Consider the following 9,368-nt stretch of genomic DNA (forward strand, 5'->3'; position numbering starts at 1 on the left):
AGAACAGCGGTTCTCAAACTACGGGTTGCGACCGAAAGTGGGGTAGGCGAAATTGTGCACATTGGCAAAAAATATATATATATATTTTTTAAATCAAGACAAAAACTGACAAGCCCAACTCAGATAGTTTTCCACCTGGCAGCTGTGTGTATTTGCCATGTCTCAACCCTTCATCAACGGAGGCCGACACAGTATTCCAATACACATTCTCACTACATCCTGGGCATGTAATCGCGGAGGCCAATGGCGGGCAGATTTTAGGTTTGGCGAGTGACAGAGGTCTGTCCGCCACGTGACGGGTAACAAAATAGTCATGTAAAATAATTAAAACCGCTGTGTGTTTGTCTCATGACAGGCTTGTTTACCGACGGCGACGTCACATCCGCTACTCTTCTGTCCTGACTGCCCGGGGAGCCTGCTTGCACTGTAGGGAGCTGACGTTATGTCCGCCTGCTATAACGATTAGCTAACATTAGCTTAATAACGTTAAATGGGTTACAAACAGTGGCGTCATTAGCCCTGGGCTTCCGGGGCTTTAGCCCCGGATGTTTTTCTCCTAGCCCCGGACCTTAAAAAAAATAAAAAAAATTGTTTACATTTTTTTTTTTTTTAAGATGTCAGCATCCCCATTGTCTGTGCTGAATGTTTGTTAGTGTTTGGTATTTTCTTTTGGTTTTAAGTACTTTTAATCCATTTTTAGTAAGTAGTTTTCATTTGATCCTATAATTTTTTCATTCACCGATTTGTGGACTTTTTTTTTTGTATCCTGAAAGGCGCCTTATAAATCAAATGCATTATTATTATTATTATTATTATTATTATTATTATTATTATTATTATTATTATTATTATTATTATTATTATTATTATTATTATTATTATTATTATTATTATTATTATTATTATTATTATTATTATTATTATTATTATTATTATTATTATTATCATCCAGGAGGGAAAAGACACTTTGGATAGTAGGGACTGCATCTCTGCCTGTCCTGACCAGGAAACACTTTGCAACTGTGATCTCCTCTGGCAATAGTTGGATATTGTAATGTGTGGCGAGGGGTTGCAGCAATTCCACTGAGAGAAACTGGTCTGAGGCTGGATAACATGCCTGTGTATGCCTCTCATAAGTTGTTATCCAACTCATGAGAACCTACTCTCAAGCTCTGGATGGAACAGTCTCTGTCTCAGCTGATCTCCTGAGCTGAGGTCTGAGCTTGTGCCACAAGATGCCATTACATATGGCCTTTGTCCTGTCATACATGTCCACTGCCATCTCTGAGGTGCGATAACCTTTGAGTGTGTCCTGCACTGTGCTTTTAAATAGTACAGATAGGTATTGAAGATGTGCACTTTAACGCAGCAGCACCTGGAGCCATCCATACCCATGTGCCATGTCCAGTGTCCACATGCTCATGATACTGTGATAAACTATAATAAGCTTTAATCGAACCCTGGTTCATTTCCTCGGATAGTCCGGTTGGTTTGGGGTGGTGTGAAAGCTCATTCACTCTTGCAAGTGAACCCTGCATTTGAGATGTGAATGCAAAGCGGACCAAATACCCAAAAATCGAATATCTTTTTTATGAGACTTTTTTTTTCGATTGCTTAAGCATGATTTTTAAAACGGGGCCCGGTGTTTCAAAACACACAATTAGCACAACCACACACACAATTATCAGAACACCTCAGATCCTTTGCTAAATTAAACACTTGTCAAAACCATACACAAATTTAAAAAAACTACATTTTGTTACCATATGAAACACACGTTTTATATGACTTAATTCTGTTTGAACCAGTTACTCACACTGCTGTGCTTAACCTAAAACACATTTAGCAATTCTACTTCTCAGTGATTAGAGTACTGTAAGTGAAGTATGCAGAGAATGTGCAAATATACAATAAATTCACCAAACACTACACAAGACCAATGCTGTGTAGACTGATGAAAATATAATTTATTTATCTACATATACCCAATTCAATGATGCAGACTGCTGAAAAAAAAGCTTTTTCTCTCCATATACCCACCCAAATCAATGATGCAGACTGATGAAAATATAAATTTTCTCTCCATATAACCAAATCAGTCAACATTTCAACATGGAGAATCACAACAAAACATGTCCCAGTTTTCATGCTACTATGTGCATAACACTGTAAGCTCAGCAAATATCAGACAAACATAAAATACTGTATCCAGTAGGCCTACAGGTTAAAATTACAGTAAAACAAATTCTTTTTGAAATTTTTTAAATAGAGTACAGAAAATACTAGACATTATCTCTTTGCCTAGCTGGATCTGGCAAGATACTTTTTTGCTCTGTGTATTGTTTTGCAAAAAGTGTGAGGCTGACATTGTGCTTATAGAGGTGCAAATCTGGGCCTATGTTTTGCTCCTTGAGTGTAAGGTTTTGATAATTGTGTAATACTTTTGATTTGAGTGTTTATGCAATTGAAGAAAACTGTAAAGACTAGAGATGAACTGTTTATTTCTTTTGTACATAGGCTGTGCATATGTTTGTTTGTTTGTTTATTTGCTTATGTGTATGATTCTTAACTGTTTTTATTTTGTTATTGGTGTATATGTGTGTATGTATGTACAGTATATGTATATATTAGGGGTGTACCGATATGAAAATTGGCCACCGATACTTCAACTAACACAATCGGCCGATACCGATACTTGTGGCAAAAAAAGTACCGGTATTTGTAATTTTTTTAATGAAACTACTGTATATTTGTATGTGTATGTTTGTATTTGTAGTAGTGTTGTCAAAAATATCGAAGTATCGATACATATCGATACTGAATATTTAAAACGGCTTCAATACTCATTTCCCGAAGTACCGATACTTTCTGCAGTATCGGTACCAGCTTGCTCCCGCAAGTTGTTGACAGACAGACGCGCTGCCAGAGCGCCCTTCCGCCTCCTCCTCCTCCTCGCTCAGAGCAACAGACACAAGCTTGAAGCTGCTGCAGCCTCCTCGTTGGAAACGGGGTAGTTGTGTCGAGTTCATGCGTGTACTGGTGTAGTGGGCTCGGCTTGACGTTACTCCGTTTCCATGAAGTAATGGGTGGCCAGCTAGCTAGCATTAAGCTAACGGAGGAACGACAGCTAACGTTAGCTAATAATAGCGTTGTTTACAAACTGAAGACAGGGCTGCGCTGCCCGGCTGTGAGGGGGAGGAGGAAGAGAGAGAGAGAGATTTCTCCGGAGCTATGCTATGCTATGTAACTAGAGTTGTTCCGATACCGATACCGGTATCGGAAATGCCGCCGATACTGCCTAAAATGCTAGTATCGGTATCGGCGAGTACACGTAAATTCTAGCCTCCGATCCCATGATGTAATTTATCTCCTGCCGAGTCCTGCGGAGAGTGAGGATTATAAAATGAACATGTTTTAAAGTGTGATGCTGTGTCATTTTAACAGCAGATACACTTTCTTAAATTCCATTGTCCCCGACAGTGCGGTGTGACGGGGAGCTCGGACGGGAATCGGGATGTGTTTGGCTGGTGTTATGATAGCATTAGCTGGAAAGATAGCTAGTTGGAACAACATCCGCTTTTAACGTTACATCAAATCAGATGATCGCCTGTCCTTTCTCCAGGACCTAACACTGTCCGTGACCGTCTATCAACAATAATGCACCCACGGTGAATTGTATTTAAGTTAAGTAGCTACGGACTAGCGTTAGCTGACTATTACTAACGTTATCTTAATGTCAATGCGGGACGGCGAGCAAGGTCAGTTAGCTTAGCTTGATAACGTTACCGTGTCTAAAGTTGGTGCTATTCACATAATCCAGCAATAATGGCTGCAGACCTGCAAGCAAAGTACAGCAAGTGCCAAAGGATAAGAGTCTGAGGCGGAGTTTCAAAAGAGAATGTTGAATATTTATTTTGCATCAAAAATCACAACATGAACGTTCTATCTGCCACTAGCTTACAGACTGAATAGGGTATATCTGCAGAGCCACTGAGTAGCGAGTGCAACACCGTTTAATGTCCGTGTGGATCATTGGAGTAGGGTATATCTGCAGTGCTGCAGTCCATACTCATTGATTAATGATACTAATACAAATCTATACAATCACCTGTTGTTGAATAAATACCATACGTTCTAGTTATTACTAAAAAACAGTATAACAGTATCTGAAAAAAAAAAAAAAAGGTATAATTTATATAATTTTTTTTTTATGCACTGGTATCGGATAAATATCGGTATCGGCCGATACCCAAAGCTTAGGTATCGGAATCGGATCGGAAAGGGAAAAATGGTATCGGAACATCTCTATATGTAACGTCAATAAATGCGCCGAGCATAGCTCCGGAGAAATCTCTCTCTCTCTCTCTTCCTCCTCCCCCTCACAGCCGGGCAGGCACTGGCAGCCCTGTCTTCAGTTTGTAAACAACGCTATTATTAGCTAACGTTAGCTGTCGTTCCTCCGTTAGCTTAATGCTAGCTAGCTGGCCACCCATTACTTCATGGAAACGGAGTAACGTCAAGCCGAGCCCACTACACCAGTACACGCATGAACTCGACACAACTACCCCGTTGCCAACGTTCGGTCGAGCGGAGCCCATCCTACACCAGTACACGCGTAACGTTAATAAATGCTCCGAGCATATCTCTCTCTCTCTCTCTCTCTCTCTCTCTCTCTCTTCATAACTAGGAAGGTGCGCTCAGTAGACCTAAAATCTCCAGCAGCCTCTTTCTCTCTCTCTCTCTGATCTAAAGATAAACAAAGGGTTTTAAAAGTGTATTTATCTTCTCGTATAGTACCAGAGAGAAGCTGAGGAGAATCAACCAGCAACAAAAGCAAAATTTGTTAAAAAAAAAAAAAAAAAAATTATAATAAAAGAATTATTATAATTTTTATTTTTTTGGTATCGAAATGGTATCGAAGTATCGATACTTTTCAAGGTATCGTATCGAAGTCGAAATTCCAGTATCGTGACAACACTAATTTGTAGGCCTCTTTACTTACTTAAAAAAAGGAAACATCAAGAAATATGTTTAATTTATGGTATCACTATCTCCCAGTATCGTCTGGCGGCCTGCAGAGGGATACTATTTTCTCAACCAGAGCTTTCAACCAATGCAATGGAACCATTCTGGCGGCCTGCAGCGGGATACTATTCTCTCAACCAGAGCTTTCAACCAATGCAATGGAACCATTTTGATTGACAAGTCGATTCGGCCAATTACGCCACACCGCTAGCACCCACCTCCTGCTGTTCTTACCACCAATCGGCAAGCGTTTATTCATTTTCTACTTCGGGGGCATGCCGCCATTGATCTGCTTGCGAGAATGCGAGTCAAACTCAGAACCACAACAAGCTAATACGTTAGCTGCCCGGCAGTGCCCGCCGACCAGCGCGCTCCACAGGATGGCCAAACGAGACACAATGATTTTACTGCAACAAATGTTATAATAAAACAAAGCCTTTCTATACATTTGTCTGGTTGAAAACTTTATTAACAGATTGCAGAATGGGTAGTTGGGTACGGAATGGAACCGAGCTATGAACGGCTTGCTTGCTATCTTCGGGTAAATACTATGCTGATGTAATTGAACGTGTAACTAACTATATAACGTTAATGCCACAAAACGAATGTTTGTGTCATTTTAACAGCAGATACTTTCTTAAATGCCATCCTCCCGACAGAGCGGTGTTGATGGGGAGCTCTGATGGGTTCGCTTGGTTGTGTTATTAGCATTGAACAGCTAACCGAAAGCTAGCGTTAACTAATGTTAAAGGTTTAGCCATAACGTTACGTTGGCTAAAGTTGGGGCTATTCATAATCCAGCAATAATGGCTGCAGACCTGCAAGCAAAGTACAGCAAGTTGGCAAAGGAGTATTCCAACGTAAATCACATTTTCACCAGTAACGTTAGTCTTCTGCCTCCCGGTAGCTCATGCTGCAACGGAATGGAACTGAGCTATGAACGGACTCGGAGTAATGCCTTGCTGCTATGAATGAATGAATGAATGCTGATGTTATTGTCCGTGTAACACTAACTATATAACGTTAATGCCACAAAACGAATGCCTTGTTAATCATAAGTAGTAACTGATGCAGTAGCTTGTGTGTGTGTGTGTGGGGGACGGCGGGCGTTGTGTAGGTAGGTCGCGAGTGAACTTTTTTTTTTTTTGCCTTTTGACGCTACACAAATTGATGGATATTTATCGGCGACTGCTATCGGCACATTTGAGCTTATCGGCCGATAGCAGTCAACAAGGCACTTATCGGCCGATACCGATACCCGACCGATATATCGGTGCACCCCTAGTATATATATGTGTATATATGTATATTTGTACTCCTGTTGGGGCCTCTTGGACCAGATCAATGTTTTATCTGGCTAAATAAAGGTTAAATAAATAAATAAGAAACTGATGATTTGGTCCTGTTAACTTTGAATTTTCTATGGGGACTGCCCAGATCCCTCTCATGGACATGGACCTCACTTTGAGAACCTCTAATGATTCTAGTTCTTCAGTATTCATCTCTAATTACTCTAAAATTGCGTATTAGTGTTTAAAAAAAAAAAAAAAAAAAAAACTCCACCCCCCTGGGCTGAAGCCCCCAATGTTTTCTAACCCTAAAAACGCCCCTGGTTACAAATATGTGGAACTATGGAAGGAGTAAGCCGACCGCTAAAAAGAAAACCCACCGCGGCTGTCATATGTCATATAATAACACTTTAACCTATTGGTAAACAAACGTATTGCTGAAAATATACACTATGACTGCTGTTGTGACATGGTTATGTTTACTCTTGAATACGTTTGGGGGGGGGGGGGGAAACGCTAATTATGTCAGACAGTCTGGAGAGCTTGATTATGACGTGATGTCATTTTGGGACCGGTACCGGTCCCGTCAGGCTTAAGATAATTGAATATACCGTTACCGTCTATGCTTCAAATTATACCGTGATATACATTTTAGACCATACCGTCCAGCCGTACATGTACATTACAGTGAAATGCTTGGTTCTGTTTCTGCATGAGCCCCTGAGAATGTGCTTCATACAGTAAAAAGGTGAGTGTTTGTTTAAAGTGAGTCTGTGCAATGAGTGTAGATGGTTGGGTTGGTGTTGCACATAGAGTCATTGAGCATCCTGATGACCTGGGGATAGAAGCGGGGTCACAGGTCATCAGAATAACAAAGCCACTGGCTGCTCTCAGACTGGAAGGTGTTAAGAAATAATTAAAATTATTTTTACATCATTTTTCTTTTATTATAATTTGTTCAGGAGGGGCACAGGGGTCTCGTTGGCGGCGCGGGAAAGACTGGTTTGTATTCCCGTGCCGCTCAGGTGATTGATCGTGAAATTGACGCTGCGGTACTAAATTATTCACGTGAAGCATGAAACCTACATATAACGTTAATATAGCAAATTAGTTCGCACAGCCGTAAAATAATGAATCCCTACCCTCCTTCAAAACCGCTCTCAAAGTAAGAGCACTTACGGGTGGCTGCAATTAGAAACTGGCCCCGGTAAATGCCCCCCCCCCCCCCAATGTAGTTTCTTCCCCTTCAAATGTATGTTTTTTTATGATCTCTTTCTCTTAAACAGTACTGTATATTTGTATGTCGTGCATGTCATAAATGTCTTGATGAAACAGTACTGTATATCTGTAATGTATGTCATAAATGTCTCGATGAATTGAAAATGGGGGAGCCTGATGTAAACAAAACTAAAGTATTTTCTCTGGTCTGCATCCCCTTAACAATTGTGTGTATTGAGCCGTACTGTATTGTACCCATTCTGCAATCTGTTAATGGAAGTTTTCAATCAATCAATCAATCAAGCCCAGGCCAGTGGTGGAGTTTGTAAACCCATTTGGGTAACTAGGAGCCTTATGTTAACCAAACAGGCAATTCCATTTATCTATTTCAATTCAATGAATGAATGAAAACTTTATTTAACAGATTGCAGAATGGGTACAATACAGTACGGCTCAATACACACAATTGTTAAGGGGATGCAGACCAGAGAAAGGCGTTTGTCCTGTTTACATCAAGGTCCCCCATTTTCAATTCATAGTGACATTTATGACATACACAACATACATGACATTTATGGCATAGGGACATATAGGTATTTAGTACTGTTACATTTGTGACATATACGATATTCAAATATACAGTACTGTTACCCATAGATCCTGACAGAGTATATACATATGATGGGGAGGGGACTGTACATTAGGAGGGGGTGGGTGGAGAGAAATATACATATGATGGGGAGGGGACTGTACATTAGGAGGGGGTAGGTGGGAGAGAAATATACATATGATGGGGAGGGGACTGTACATTAGGAGGGGGTGGGTGGGATAGAAATATACATACGGCGGGGAGAGAATATATACATTCATTATTTTCTTGGGTGGATGGATATAGTATGCGACAACGTTATAACGTGGTCTATGTAATAAAAAAAAATTACATTTTGTAACAGCTTTTGTTTGGCTAGAGCTATCAACTGTACATCATTTCCCGTGTTTGTTCTTCCTCGTCAGCCAAGCGGGAGCTATGTAAGCCATAGATATGATGTAAGCAAGCTTGTCTCCTTTTGATTGGGTGGCTAACGTCGGTGATAGCTAGCGAGCCACATGCTAGCTATTTAGTGGCACGCCGTTGGTAAATTCATGTTTCAAAACGAGAAAAACACAAAGCGTTAGACACATTAATAAACACCAAAGGCTACCACGTGAAAGTACAAAATACAAAACTCGCCTCAATAGCTCGCAGCCGCGCCAAACGAAGTCCTAGCAGACCTTTCTTTTCTCACAGGGCAGCGGACGAGGATGGCGTCATCACGTAGAATGTGCGTATAATTGTTCAGACCGCAACACTTCCGGTATTCTGAAATCATGAATGAATGAATGAATGATGAATGATGAATGAAAATTTTATTTAACAGATTGCAGAATGGGTACAATACAGTACGGCTCAATACACACAATTGTTAAGGGATGCAGACCAGAGAAAGATGTTTGTCTTGTTTACATCAGGGTCCCCCATTTTCAATTCATATTGACATTTATGACATACTCAACATACATGACATTTATGGCATAGGGACATGCAGGTATTTAGTACTGTTACATTTGTGACCTATATACGATATTCAAATATACAGTACTGTTACCCATAGATCCTGACAGAGTATATACATATGATGGGGAGGGGACTGTACATTAGGAGGGGGTGGGTGGGTGGGAGAGAAATATACATACGGTGGGGAGGAGACTGTACATTTGGAGGGGGTGGGTGGGAGAGAAATATACATACGGCGGGGAGAGAATATATACATGCGGTGGGGAGGAGACTGTCTAATA

This window comes from Notolepis coatsorum (assembly GCF_963971535.1).
Source record: "Notolepis coatsorum genome assembly, chromosome: 1".
Taxonomy (NCBI): Eukaryota; Metazoa; Chordata; class Actinopteri; order Aulopiformes; family Paralepididae; genus Notolepis; species Notolepis coatsorum.